This window comes from Pseudorca crassidens, chromosome 3, assembly GCF_039906515.1.
Source record: "Pseudorca crassidens isolate mPseCra1 chromosome 3, mPseCra1.hap1, whole genome shotgun sequence".
Lineage (NCBI taxonomy): Eukaryota > Metazoa > Chordata > Mammalia > Artiodactyla > Delphinidae > Pseudorca > Pseudorca crassidens.
Window position 1 is genome coordinate 38597579 of NC_090298.1, and position 14040 is coordinate 38611618.

Consider the following 14040-nt stretch of genomic DNA (forward strand, 5'->3'; position numbering starts at 1 on the left):
TTCTGCCAAATACATTTTGTTAAAATGTGGTTCAATTCTAAAAGAAAATTATATTAAATGCTCCCCATGGTAACTTTATTAAAAATAACATTAAACTTCTAAATTAATTCTGAAACAGTTGAATTTATAGTCTCAGGACTTAGCATGCTTGTGTTTTTCAAATATTATTTTGTTTCTCAGTAAAGGTCCTTTTATAGATGTGTACCTAATAGTTTTACTATTTTAAATACAAGGTTTATTGTTTTTCTTTCTTTTTAAAATTTTTTTCATTAACAGAAACTGCCTTTAGAACTCTAACATGCTATTAACTGTGGTACCTCACAGATGATAAAAATGTCAATCAAATTATCCAACTCATTATTTTTCTTTAATAAAGATAATACTCATGACAGGAAAAGTTATAAAATGCAAAAAAATACATAGACCATCATACTCCTAATAGGCCATGGTATCATCTTATTATCTAAACATATTAGCAATTATATCCCAGCTTGTTAAAAAAGTTCTCCCTTCTATTCTTGTCCCATGTTGTGGTAGGCAGGATAATGGCCTCTCAAAGATGTTCATGTCCTAGTCTCTGGAACCTGTGAATATGCAAAAGGAAACTCAGGTTTCAAATGGAATTAAGGTTGCTATTCAGCAGGCCTTAAAATAGGGAAATTGTCTGGATGGCCCCAGCCTAATCACAGGAGTCCTTAAAAGCAGAGAATCTTTCTCGGCTTCAGTCTGAGAAGGATGTGAAGACAGAAGAAGGTCAGAGAAATGAGACATTAGAAGGGCCGGGCACTGCCTGCTTTGAGCCAGGGAATATGAGTGGCTTCTGAAAGCAAGGAAAGTCTCCGCCACAGCCTCCAGAAAGGACTGCAGCCCTGCCGACCCCTGGATGTTTTTTCAGATCCGTGTCAGACTTGTGATCTACATAACTGTGAGATAATAAATTTATGTGTTTTATGCCACTAAGTTTGTGATAATTTTTTACAGAACAATTGAGACTAACACAGGTCTTTACATTGATCTGAACAGTACTGAATAATAATGTCAAATCTGGGGTGGAGAAAGAGACATTTAGGTCCAAAAAAACAAATGAGGCTGCCTTCCCTCAGCAACAAACGATACAAGAATTCTCCCCCACTTCATTAAATTTCTAATCTAGTTTTATTGATCTGATTTCTAATGATATATTTTAACGCCTCATATTTCCTTTTTCTGGTTTCCTTCATTTATTTTTATTTGTTACTTTCTTGACATACCATTTTCAAAGGATTATACAAGATTTCTCCACATCCTTTTTTTTTTTTTTTTTTTTTTGCTGTATGCGGGCCTCTCACTAACGCGGCCTCTCCCGTTGCGGAGCACAGGCTCTGGACGCGCAGGCTTAGCGGCCATGGCTCACGGGCCCAGCCGCTCCGCGGCACGTGGGATCCTCCCAGACCGGGGCACAAACCTGTGTCCCCTGCATTGGCAGGCGGACCCCCAACCACTGCGCCACCAGGGAAGCCCTCTACATCCATTTTTTAAGGAACTTTGAGGTGGCATCTTCTCTAATGGGTTCTTATTTGAAAGTCATAATCCCCTTAAAGTATTGGCCCCTTCTGGTACGTTTACCATCATATCTCTTTATACCTGTTACGACAAGACTCGGGTCTTACGTTCATATTCTTATTTTCATCTTTTTTTTTAAATAAATTTATTTATTTATTTATTTATTTATTTTTGACTGTGTTGGGTCTTCGTCTCTGTGCGAGGGCTCTCTCTAGTTGTGGCAAGTGGGGGCCACTCTTCATCGCGGTGCGTGGGCCTCTCACTGTCGCGGCCTCTCTTTTTGTGGAGCACAGGCTCCAGACGCACAGGCTCAGTAGTTGTGGCTCACGGGCCCAGTTGCTCCGTGGCATGTGGGATCTTCCCAGACCAGGGCTCGAACCCTTGTCCCCTGCATTGGCAGGCAGATTCTCAACCTCTGCGCCACCAGGGAAGCCCTTATTTTCATCTTTTGATTTTTCTCACATTTAAGCTCTATGTCTAAAGATAGATATTATATACTATATGTAGTATATATATATATAGTATATATATATATATACTACATATAGTATATATAGTATATATAGCTAATGACCTTGCCCCATTCTCCTCAATTTCTCTCTGTAGAGATCCAATGGTCGTGGGTAGGGTGAATATCAGTTGTTGTCTTTCCAGTAGCCCTTTCTCCTCCTTTTTTAATGGCACAGTGCTCTTAGACTAAACCACAGTGACCTGCCGCTTCCTAACTAACAGGTAGTACATAAACCAAGATTCTGTCTCTCCTGGGAATCTGAGTCTTGAATAGAATGCCATGGTGGTCTTAAAGTTGAGTTGTGGGCACTCAGAAGAAACTGTCTCTGAATTTCTGACTGAGATGCCGAAAGCTGTCATAGTTCAATTTTTTTTCTGAGGCATGGTTATCCTGTTTTCCCTTCTACTGTGTGAGCTATGCAACATCTTCCTTTTAAATACGTTTATTTACTTAATTTAACCAGAGCCAGTTTCTAATTAGCCTCAGACTGATAAACAGAAGATGGTGATTAAGATGATATATAATATTCTCACCTATTTCCGTGGATTAGTGCCAGTGTTTCTTTGTATGCTATCTTAGTTAAGAATCTTTTAGTTCCACTGTAAGACTGGAGATAACAAGAAGAAAGAAAATATACCAATAAGTATGAAAAATAAGAATAAGAACACATTCTTAGGGGATCTCCCCAGTGACTCCGTTGTCACCAAGCGTGCCTTCCAGTTAACTCCTGTTTTCTCCAACCTGTGAGGGTGCACACAATGGATGTTGGAGTGAGATTAATAGAATGGTGTACCTTTTGCTTCCTGTTTTGCAGTAAGGATGTCAGCAAACCTCTTTCCCAAGTCAGTCCTATGTAATCTCAAATTAAGTAAAATCTTCTAGCAGCCATGGGTCTATGTCAACCCACTCCAGCCCTCAGCTGCCAAACGGTGACATATAAATGAGGAAAATGTCCATGTAATAATGTGACTTAATGGTCTACATGGCAAACAGGGCAAGACATCCAATGACAAGGAAATGAGTGGCAATGAGGGCAGTCCTTGAGGGAAAAGCCAGAATGGCATACTGGCATCAGATATGCTAAGTGATAGACACTATGAAGTAAGATTTAATAGTGAGTTCTTTTGGCCAGAAGAACCTTTCTCTAAACCATTAGAACACCCACTACCTTGCCCCACCCCCCAAATGCACATTTATAAATCTGAGTTGCCCCTATCCCCTTTACTGGAATTAATCTTTAGGAGAAAAATTTCAGGGCCCAGTCATCAATGTATATAAAACTTCATTTACCTGAAGGGAGAATAAAAGAATTTTTTGAAAAGTTACTCAGGCATCTCTGAGAATCTAAAGAAAAGTTGGAATACCTAACCACAAGAATTGCCTCAGAGAAACTGAGAAGTAGGAGGGCGTGTACCTTCCTTCTGTAGTTCTACCAGGAATTTAACTTAATCTATACAGTTGGGGAGTTGTAATCTCCTTATGTGAGAAATGTTTGTGAAAAGACTTTAGAACAACAATCTACGGTAATATGTTTGGCAGACAGAAAAGACACATCCTACCTCAGGACCCTCACAGCTGTAACATTTTTTAGTTTCATTGTAGTGCTTCTTCTTTGTATTTCCTCTTTTCCCATCTAACCTCCATTATTCTGATTTTCACTTTCTCTGCCTTTTGTTTTTTTCTATTTCTTAGATCATTCAGTTGCATTCTGTAATTTTGAAAATTTATTATTTTAATATCTTTTGATCAATTTTTCTCTTAAAACTTTTATCATATTTTAAATTGTTTCATTATTCTCCAAAATTTTAAAAGTTAAAAAGGATCAATGGTTTCCTCACCAGTGTTACCTTTCTTTTATATATACGATATATGAAGTGTGAAAGCAAGTTACAAAAACTAGAGTGAGAACATCTTATTGTTATAGAAATAATGTGTATATAATAAATTTATACACCAATGTCTAAATCTAACTACCAAATTGCAAAAAAATTTTAAGGAAAGAGGAACAGAGTAAGTCAAATGACAACACAAAGGAAGCAATCAACCAAATCCAAAATGTGGGAAATTCTTCAAAACAATGGACCTAATTTCTTCAACCATACATGTCATAAAAATAAGTGGAAGGAGAAACGATTAAAGACTTAAAAATTTGGTTTGTTACAAAATTCTTGTATCCTCATTTGCAAACAAACACACAAAGACAACTGTTAAAATACATTTTTGAGAAAATCATGGAAATTATATTAAGGAGTAATTAACTTTGTTATGCGTGATAATGGCATTGTAGCTATATATTTTTTAAAGCCTGTCTGTTAGAGATGCACACTGAAGTATTTTCTGGTGAAGTGTTACGATAGGTGAAATTTGATTTAAAATATTCCAGCCCCGCTTGTCAAACTGTATGCTTTGGGATGGGATGGGGCGATAGATAACAAGAGTGACAGGATGTTGATCATTATTAAACATGGGTGATGGGTACAGGGGATTCATCATACTCGCTCTCTACTTTTATATATTTTTGAAAATTCCCATAGTATGGATGGTGAGTTTATAGGTGATTAATCTCTTCTTTTCAGTATTTTCTAATTTTTTACTACAATGAATAAGTATTAGTTGTGCAACAATAAAATTTTTTAATATTTTAAAGTTATGTCCTATATTTTAAATGCATTCCCATTTCTAATAGAATTTGTTCATCTTTTATGTGCTCCTGCCAGTTATTCAGGTTTTGAGAAATGAATTTTGACATTATCAGGAAAGGTGCCATCTTCCATCACAAGGCAGTTTTTTTTTGTTGTTTTTTGTTTTGTTTTGTTTTTGCGGTACGCGGGCCTCTCACTGTTGTGGCCTCTCCCGTTGCGGAGCACAGGCTCCGGACGCACAGGCTCAGCGACCATGGCTCCAGGGCCCAGCCGCTCCGCGGCATGCGGGATCCTCCCGGACCGGGGCACGAACCCACGTCCCCTGCATCGGCAGGTGGACTCTCAACCACTGTGCCACCAGGAAGCCCTACAAGACAGTTTTGAAGTTCAGTTGAGATCACATTTCTGAAAATATAGTGTAGCCATCACAATATTATCCAAATGTATTGGTATTTGTTATTGACTTGCTTCTTGCTTTTCTTTCTGGTTTCTTTTTTCATATTACAATCCAAACTGTAAGCACATATACACAAATACATGCGCTTTCACCTTATGTTCTTCTCCCTGAGATGCAACTAAAATCTCCTTTGAATAACTTCTAGATGCAGGGAAATTATCCTCAGATAACTTTTCATATTTCCCTTAAGAGTATCCCTATTAGAAATTGTCATGTTCTCCTCTCAAAAGAAAGCAGCACATTCTCAAGAGATAAATGTAAAATATCTTGGTGCATGGAAAATACCGAGGAGTAGTAGTAGTAATAATAATAATAATTCGCTTTCCTCTCCACGCCCTTCAGTTTCTCTCTTTCTGCTTCTTCCATTTGTCTCAAGGCTTATTGTTATTGCCCTGCCCCTATCCTCCTAGTTCTTCCAGGCATAATGGTCCATTTCATTGGGCCTATTAACTTCATTTCTTTGAGCCTTTTCCTCTGTTGCTTTCCTCTATTGATGTATCCATATATTCTTTTCCTCTTTCTACCTTTCCACTGCTAGACTTAGATAAAACTTCTTTACTAAAAAGAGCTATGGTTTAGGTGCTTTCTTCTTTATGCATATAGTTTCATTTGCAGCCATATTACCTGTCTTCCTTCACACCACCTCTATCAACAGAAATCTATTTTCTTTGTTTTTGGTCTCATTTCATTCACTGCACTACACAGTCTCATGTGGCTTAAAAAAAAAAAAAAGTCATTTGTTTTGGGCAGAGTAGCCAATTTATTTCTTTAATTTCCCATTTTATTTTTTGGTTTGAAACTGGCCTGTGTCCCTCTTACTTTGTTTTCACCAGTTACTTAGAGCCCACAGAGCCTACAAGGGACCCTTGGGGATTGTAAATCTAACTCCTTCATTCTAATGGTGAGTAACCAGAAACCCATGTTTCCTGATTCCCGGTCCAATGCTGGAACTCTTTTCATGACACCTCAATTCATCATACATTTTAGTAGTCATAGTTTATATTTGCATAATACTATTGCCTTTGTAGTGACTTTCACATCTATCTTCTCATTTGCCTATAGTTTAAAAGCCACTCCTGAGCACTAACTTCTAATCGTATCAGCCACACCTTGGGATGCACCTGTGACTGCACCTCCTTACTCTAGGCCCTCAGGTAACAGCACCGAATCCTACACTGCATTTTCTTTAATGCTTTCTCACCTTGTTATATGCTCTATTATCATGGTAATATTCGCCTTCAGTTCTCTGTGGAAGCATTAAAAATGTGCATAATAGATATCCTTTTAAAATATTATCTTAATAAACAGCACTTGGGGTGGAGGGGAGCTGGATGAGTAAAGGAAGGGTATACTTCCTCCCAAACCAACCCACCAAGGACCTCCTGCAAAGAGCAATGACAACAATCTGGGTGAAGGAGGTTCACTTCAACAACAAAAGCGTAAGAGCCCGGATACTCCTAGATAGACCACACATTACCTTTCTGTGGCACCTCAGTGTTTCCTAAACCTTTTCACACACTGTCTCTTTTTTCTTCTCTGGGGTGCCCCTTTCTAGTCTACACATAATTCTTTTTCTTATTTATATAAATTTATTTATTTTTAGCTGTGTTGGGTCTTCATTGCTGCACGAGCTTTCTCTAGTTGCGTTGAGCAGAGGCTGGTCTTCGTTGCGGTGCATGGCTTCTCATTTCGATGGCTTCTCTCATTGCCGAGCATGGACTCTAAGTGCATGGGCTTCAGTAGTTGTGGCTCGCGAGCTCTAGAGCGCAGGCTCAGTAGTTGTGGCGCGTGGGCTTAGTTGCTCCACGGCATGTGGGATCTTCCCGGACCAGGGCTTGAACACGTGTCCCCTGCATTGGCAGGCGGATTCTTAACCACTGCGCCACCAGGGAAGCCCCTACACATAATTCTTTTTTCTAGAAATCAGTTACTTCCTTTTCTGCCAAACATGCAGCACTTTTTGCTTTGTTATTTTTTTCTCAGCCTGAGTCAGAAGGGACAGGGAGGAAAAATACAGCTTCAGGTCTGTTCCATAAGCCTGCAGAACCAGTAGGACCAGAAGTGGTATTTTTCACCTGGGTATTCTTAGCATCTTGCACTGCTCCTGCCACCTGCAGGTGCTCAGCGTGTGTAGAACGATGAAGAAATGAAAGACCTCAGTGGGATTTCCACTCTTCACACGTTCTCATGCAGCCCACCTCCCTCTAGAGTGTGTTGTTCTACCTGTTTAGGTAATTTACCAGTTGCTTTTAGACACATTTATCATTTAGACCATGTTGTCTTCATCTCACCAAGTACTGATTCTTAATACAACCCCCGAAGGAAAGCAGGGAACTTTACAGAAGTGGTTAAAAAAGAGAGAAATTAAGCCATTTGTTTAAAATCACATAACAAGTAGGTGACAAATCCTGAACTAAACAGAACTCAGGTCTCTGGCTGAAAGTTCAATGCTCTTTTCATTTCAACTACGTTGCTTCTCAGGAATAATAAAGATTTCCATAGCACAGTCCAACTAATAAAATAATGGATGTGGAAATCGATCCATTGCACAGAAAGCATTTGACCACATGCCATCACGATCCTCCTTGGGTGTTTTGTTTATATACTTTAGTTGGGTGGCAGGCAGGTAGCACAACAGCTCTCAGAATGAATTGAGGCCACAGTTTTATGTGGCTGAATGTGTTGAGTCATTTCCGTTAGTTCACACTTCTCCCTCACTCTGTCTTCTAAGTTATTATCATGGCTTTAATCTCGCCTTTATTTTGACAGTTGGGATTTGTTTTAGCCGTTATCCAAATGAAATATTGATTCTCACTTATGAGCCCCTAATCCTTCCCCAATGGAATTGGCTATTTATTTGATACAATAGCTAAGTCAGTAGGATTAAAAACACTTTACAAAGACATTAAGGAGTTGTTTACAAAAACGACAGTTAATTTACAGAAAATAGAAACTGAAATTTGAGATGATTGCCGTCAGATTTCTCTAATATGTACTCAGCTCTTTTTCCCCTGTGATATAAATTAAAAGCCTTTTTTAAAAAGACTACTACCATTCAGGTGAAAAAAAACCCAGCCAAATCACTGAATTAGCTGGTAGACATGGCTTCTGGGCTCCAACTATTTTTATATTCTTTTGTAATATAGTCATTATTTCTTCAGGGCTCTATAATGTTGTACTTAACTAATACCCAAGAAAGAAAACTATCTAATTTCATTATTTATTACTCCCTGATTTTAATCTTTTATTTGATAAAAACTCAGCTTGTTTTATATGTAAGTATTATTAGTAGCCTAAAAATGACATTTCTGAATGAACAGGACGAATCAATTTGGGGAACAGAGAATCAGGTAATCACTATCAGGGGAATTAGCAAATAGAAGGAGTCTGTCCAGCTGGAGGGTAGGCAGGTGGGTCGGCAACATGAAAATATTGGAGAAGCTTGTTGGAAGGACAAGACCTAACACAGTGGATCTTTACACTTGTAAAATATTTTGCTTCTTGCCTCCGCTTGAATGCCCCTTGTCATTTATTATGACTGGATTTATTGTTCCAATAGGGTTGTACCTAGTGTTTTGACCACAGTCAGAACAAACAAATCACTGGATCAAGCTGAAGGCTTAGATAAATTATATAGTAGGGATTCATGCTCAGATTTGCTCTATTGCCCTCTCAAATTTCTCTTACCATCAATCCATCCAACTGGTGTTCTCTGAAGGTCATCAGAGGTCAATATAATTTCAGTAAGGTTTTAACTGAAGGTGGCCTTAACGTTCAGTGACATTCAGCCATGTTTACAACTGAGAAGCCACTCCCCCTGTTGAATGGTCACCTTATACATGAGTCACCCAGTTTGTGTCCCATTTCCCAACAGCGCCCATGTTCTGATACATTAACCATTGATTTCCATAAGCCCAGCTCCCCCCAACACTGATGATCTGAAGAATCTGAATTATTTCCTTGTCTTCGTCAAAGCCATTTCATTTCTTGTCGTCACATTTTTGCTTTCATTGTTTCTATCTGGAATGTCCATATGTATCTACTTCATCTTCCATTTCATCATTCCATCACCTACATGCTCTACAGATTACCTATTATCAGAACTGATCTTAGCTGACTCTCCATCAAAGTGCTTTCCCCGAACTCACCCTGAAGTAACATTTTTCTCTGCTAAATCACTGCTTGTCCTACATTAGTGCATGGCTTCTCTAACTGTCATGAAATGGAGTAGATGGGGAGAAGATGGAACTTAAAACAAAATCTGCTCATTTAAGGCAGATTCTGGGAGAACAGGCCTGGCTGGAGGTGATGTACAGTCTAGATGATATTTTCAGAACCTGTAGATGGTAACAACCAAAAACCAGTGCAAACCCAGGCAAGCTGTCAGTGCAGGACCAAAAATTAGGTATTTCAAAGAGTGGATAAATCAACTTGGGGAACTGTGTTAGTAAATAGAAGGCAGACAGGCAGAGGTGTGGTACAAAACTATTGAGGAAAATGGCTGAGAGATAGCAAGACTGATGCATGGCCTAAATTGTTAAGAAATTAAGCCTATTACTGAGTCACTGAATCAATTATAGGGGCATAAGACAACATAAGAACATAGATGAGGTCAGGATTAGCAGCAAGGGTGAAATACTATTGAGTTCTGAAGTAATGAGCTAGAAATACTTAAAGCCTTCTTGCCAAAGGTGAATATAAAGGACATTTATTGGTTCTGGGTGAATTTCAGGTCTTTTGTTAAGAAGCCTAGAACAAAAATATTCTCTTCCTTTGAAAGTGAACAGTGAAGCATAAAATCCCAAATATAGCTGCAGGTTCCATCACCTACTGATTTGTGTATGGAGCATGAAAGGAAGGCTCAGAAACAAAAGCATATGGAAAAACGAAGGTGGCATTTGCTTGCAAAGAAATATGAGGAAGTCAACTTCAGAAGAAGTAGCCCAACAAAATAAAAAACAGGACCAGTCTTTTAAAGTAAACAAACAATATTATAAAGACTGTCAAGTGTGTTCATGGTGGCAAACAGCAATTTTATCATGGTTACCATACTCACAAAGTTCATGATATATCTTCAGACAATCGCCTTGTCGACAATAAAGTCATTTTTATTGAGTTAGCAATTTAAAGAAAATACTCAAAGTTTTATTTATTTGGGGGACTAGATAGAACCAGACAGACAGAGCCTTTTATTTTTTATTTATATCAGAGTGAAGTGTGAGGGTTTTTTTTTTTTTCTTTCTTCAGTGGTGGGATGTGGTACATGTGCTTACAATGGTGGCAGTGCCAGGTGTCACTTCTGCTTTTACAGTCCTTCCTGTGGTCATGTTTCCTGCCCATAGGACACATTTGCCTACCTACATTTGCTTAACATTTTCTCAATCAGTATTATTGATTTTATATTTTACTTTGACTCATTTTATTTGCATAGATGTAACAAGAAATGTTGATTAATATGTAATTATCTCTTTGTATGGTTTTTTAATGGAACAATATGATACTAAGATTCAAGAGTTTACTTCTATCTGTAGGTTTGTAAGGCCCTATGGTTTGTTTTTTGTTTTTGGTTTTGGGTTTTTTTGCGGTACGCGGGGCTCTCACTGTTGTGGCCTCTCCCGTTGCGGAGCACAGGCTCCGGACGCGCAGGCTCAGCGGCCATGGCTCACAGGCCCAGCCGCTCCGCGGCATGTGGCATCCTCCCGGACCGGGGCACGAACCCATGTCCCCTGCATCGGCAGGCGGACTCTCAACCACTGCGCCACCAGGGAAGCCCAGGCCCTATGGTTTTAATTTATTTCTATGTGCTTACTAGTTCAGTTGAGAGCAGACTAATCCATCCAATTCATTCTACCTGATTCTGTCTACAGTACTTATAATTTTAAGGGTGTCCTTTTTATAAAAGATACTCAAGTTTCTTACTGTCCTTGTCCTGTCAAGGAGTGGCATCCTTTTCCACCTCCAAGGCTGAGTTCCCTAGTCCATAGAGCAAGTACCAGATCAGGTTCCTGAAGGATGCTGTAGGCATCACTTCTGCATGCAAAACATAGAACATGTTTTTATTACTGGGTCTGTCTTGTCTAATTAAATGGAATTTGTAGCATGGTAATGGTAAACATTTGATTTTTCCAATTATATTCAGGTAAAAAAGAAAACCAGTTCTTACTGAACCAATACAAATAACTACATTGTCATGAAAAGTAAAGGTCTTTATTAAAAGTAACTTTGGAGGGGGGGGAAGTAATTTTGTATAATGTTTAACCATTACAACTAATTTCATGAGTGTTTTAATAGACAAAGCCAAATGTAGCATAAGATTTTACAAAATCATTAACTCTATTTTTTCTTGGAAACTTATTAGTTTCAATTCTATATAAAGAATTTTCATAAGGTATATTTTTCTCAACACTGAGAATTCCAATTCGGAGTGTTCCATTTAGTTTTTACACAATTTAATCTTAAATTGAGGGTTAGAAATAGATTCAGAAGAAAAAAAGGGGTTCTCTCGTGTTCATTAAAATAAAAAATTAGATTAACCCCAACTAAATCACTTTATTAAGTCCCTTTAGTCCTAAGCAATTACTTCTTCTTTTACTGGTCTTGAGCTGTGCAGTCTACCTTCATGAATTCACCTGCTTCTACATAAAAGACTTGGAAGTCCTGACTCATTCACTTGGTATAGTTAGAATATTGTTTGTGAGAACAAGGTCAGCTCATTTGGGAGGCTGATATCCATGAGTCAGTTTCCTGTGGTATCAAGAGTATCTACCGCGTCTGGTACAGTTCTTACTGAAGCTCTTTTGACATTGCTTCTAGAGGCCTTTGTTTTAAAGAGAAAGAAGATGTTGATAACAAGACCAAAAAGTCTGGTTTATTTTGCGTCATAGTAAACAACCTCACAATGAAGGAGAATGAAATTCTCTTTTGAGGTATAATACAAATTCATTTAATAAAACTTTTATCAGTGAATGCCATAAAAGAACAAGCATATTAAGGACAATAAGAGAATTCTAATACATCTCTAGGGCCTTTAATTTACCCCATAAAGTATATATTATTACTGTCACCAGTTGATAAGGTTATTTTAAAAAAATTAATTGGTGGACAGTTATTATACCAGTCTTTGTACATGACCATAAATATGCCTCAATCCAACCTGAAAAGTACATAATTGTTGCAATGTAGCCACAGTAATTATAAATAATTATTGTGTTTAATTAATCTAGGACTATTTTTACTTGTTAGGTGTTCTTATATTGTGGGCTTGAAAAGCAGAACGACTCCCACTGGGAGTGTTGAGCTAATTAAGAATCTGGAGAATGCAAAATACCACCTTTATTTCTTATTTCTTCTTGTATATGGCTAGAAAGCAGATCTCTGGGGTTGCCCAGTGGTCATCTAGGAAACCTAGAGATATTGTATTCATAAAAAAAATCTTGGGCTTGCCTGGTGGCGCAGTGGTTGAGAATCTGCCTGCTAATGCAGGGGACACGGGTTCGAGCCCTGGTATGGGAGGATCCCACATGCCGCGGAGCAACTAGGCCCGTGAGCCACAACTACTGATCCTGTGCGTCTGGAGCCTGTGCTACACAACAAGAGAGGCCGCGACAATGCGAGGCCTGCACACCGTGATGAAGAGTGGCCCCCACTTGCCACAACTAGAGAAAGCCCTCGCACAGAAACGAAGACCCAACACAGCCAAAAATAAATAAATAAACTCCTACCTGCAACATCTTCTTAAAAAAAAAAAAAAAAAAAAAAAAACTTAATAGTCTGCTATTTTCAGTTGGAGGGTTAAATTTTGGAAAAGTAGTATCAAAAAGAGTGTCAACAATAGAGGTTGCAGAGTCAAGAGCCCTGCCATCAGGTAACCCCAGGTGGGCTCCCAACTTAGTTCAGCATCCCAGCTGCAGTGGTGCCACTCTGGGAAAGCACATCTCCTAAAAGGACAAGAATTTTTGCTAGCCCCCTACAACTCCACCCCAGCCTATTACACCCCTGCGCCCGCCTTCCCCTTGAATCTCTGTCCGGGGATCAGGTACTGGTGCTTAAGTTGGGAGCTGTCCTGTGAAGGGCAGAATTAAGTAAATTCATCTTCTTCTGAAGCCTTAAGTTTGATTGCGGCCCAGGTGGCACTACCCGTGATTTTCCAGCAGAGGTTGTGGAAACCTTGACCAGTAGCTACCGACCACTCCCCCAAGGGGTTTGTGAGACTGGGCTTTCCCATTGTCAATTAGTGGGAAAGTTCATGTAAATGTGTCCCTGCCTTAGACTGTACTGAGATATGGGGCTTCTGTCTGTCAGAAGACAGACAGCAGGTGATGGGACACTTCAAAGAAAAAAATGTCTTCAGATAACAGTTGATGTGCAAATGATGCGGAAAGCCAATTATCCTAAACTAATCAGGAAATCAAGAGCTTCCCCTTTGGCCCCTGAGGGTTACCAGTTTTGTAACTATAGTGTCCAATGATCTTTACAAGTTAAAGTACAGAAGAGGTCAGAAAATGTTCATTCATTTTATTCACATGAGACTTGTTACCCAAGGATTAGTCATAGAAGCTTTGATTCTAGGTTTTCTCTATTCTGCAGGTAAGAATTACATTAGACCTCGATTCTTCAATGTGACTAAGAACTGAAGCTATTTTCTGGGAGCAGGAAGACAAGACAGTTCTGAACACAATTTTTTATGAACAATGAATTTTCAATATGTAACAACTTACACTGCATAAGTTATCAGATAGAATTCTCATAGCCTTGGTATATTAAATCTCAAAGTTTTTAAGAAGTTAATTTCCAAATCAACAATCATAAATAGTCAACTTAAAGATATCCTTTGTTGGTGTCTTTCAGAATTTAGGACATAATTTTCTGACTTGTAAATTTTTACTTTC

At 38.7% G+C, this 14040-nt stretch overlaps 1 non-coding gene and 1 pseudogene across 1 annotated transcript; one reads left to right on the forward strand and one right to left on the reverse strand.

Moving 5' to 3' along the window:
• Nucleotides 1–280: 280 nt before the first annotated feature.
• LOC137222860 (small nucleolar RNA SNORD28) lies at nt 281–354 on the reverse strand. Its single transcript, XR_010942638.1, has one exon. It is a non-coding gene; the product is annotated as a small nucleolar RNA SNORD28 (small nucleolar RNA).
• Nucleotides 355–13492: 13138 nt separating this feature from the next.
• LOC137220975 (HIG1 domain family member 1C-like) lies at nt 13493–13785 on the forward strand (annotated as a pseudogene).
• Nucleotides 13786–14040: the final 255 nt, after the last annotated feature.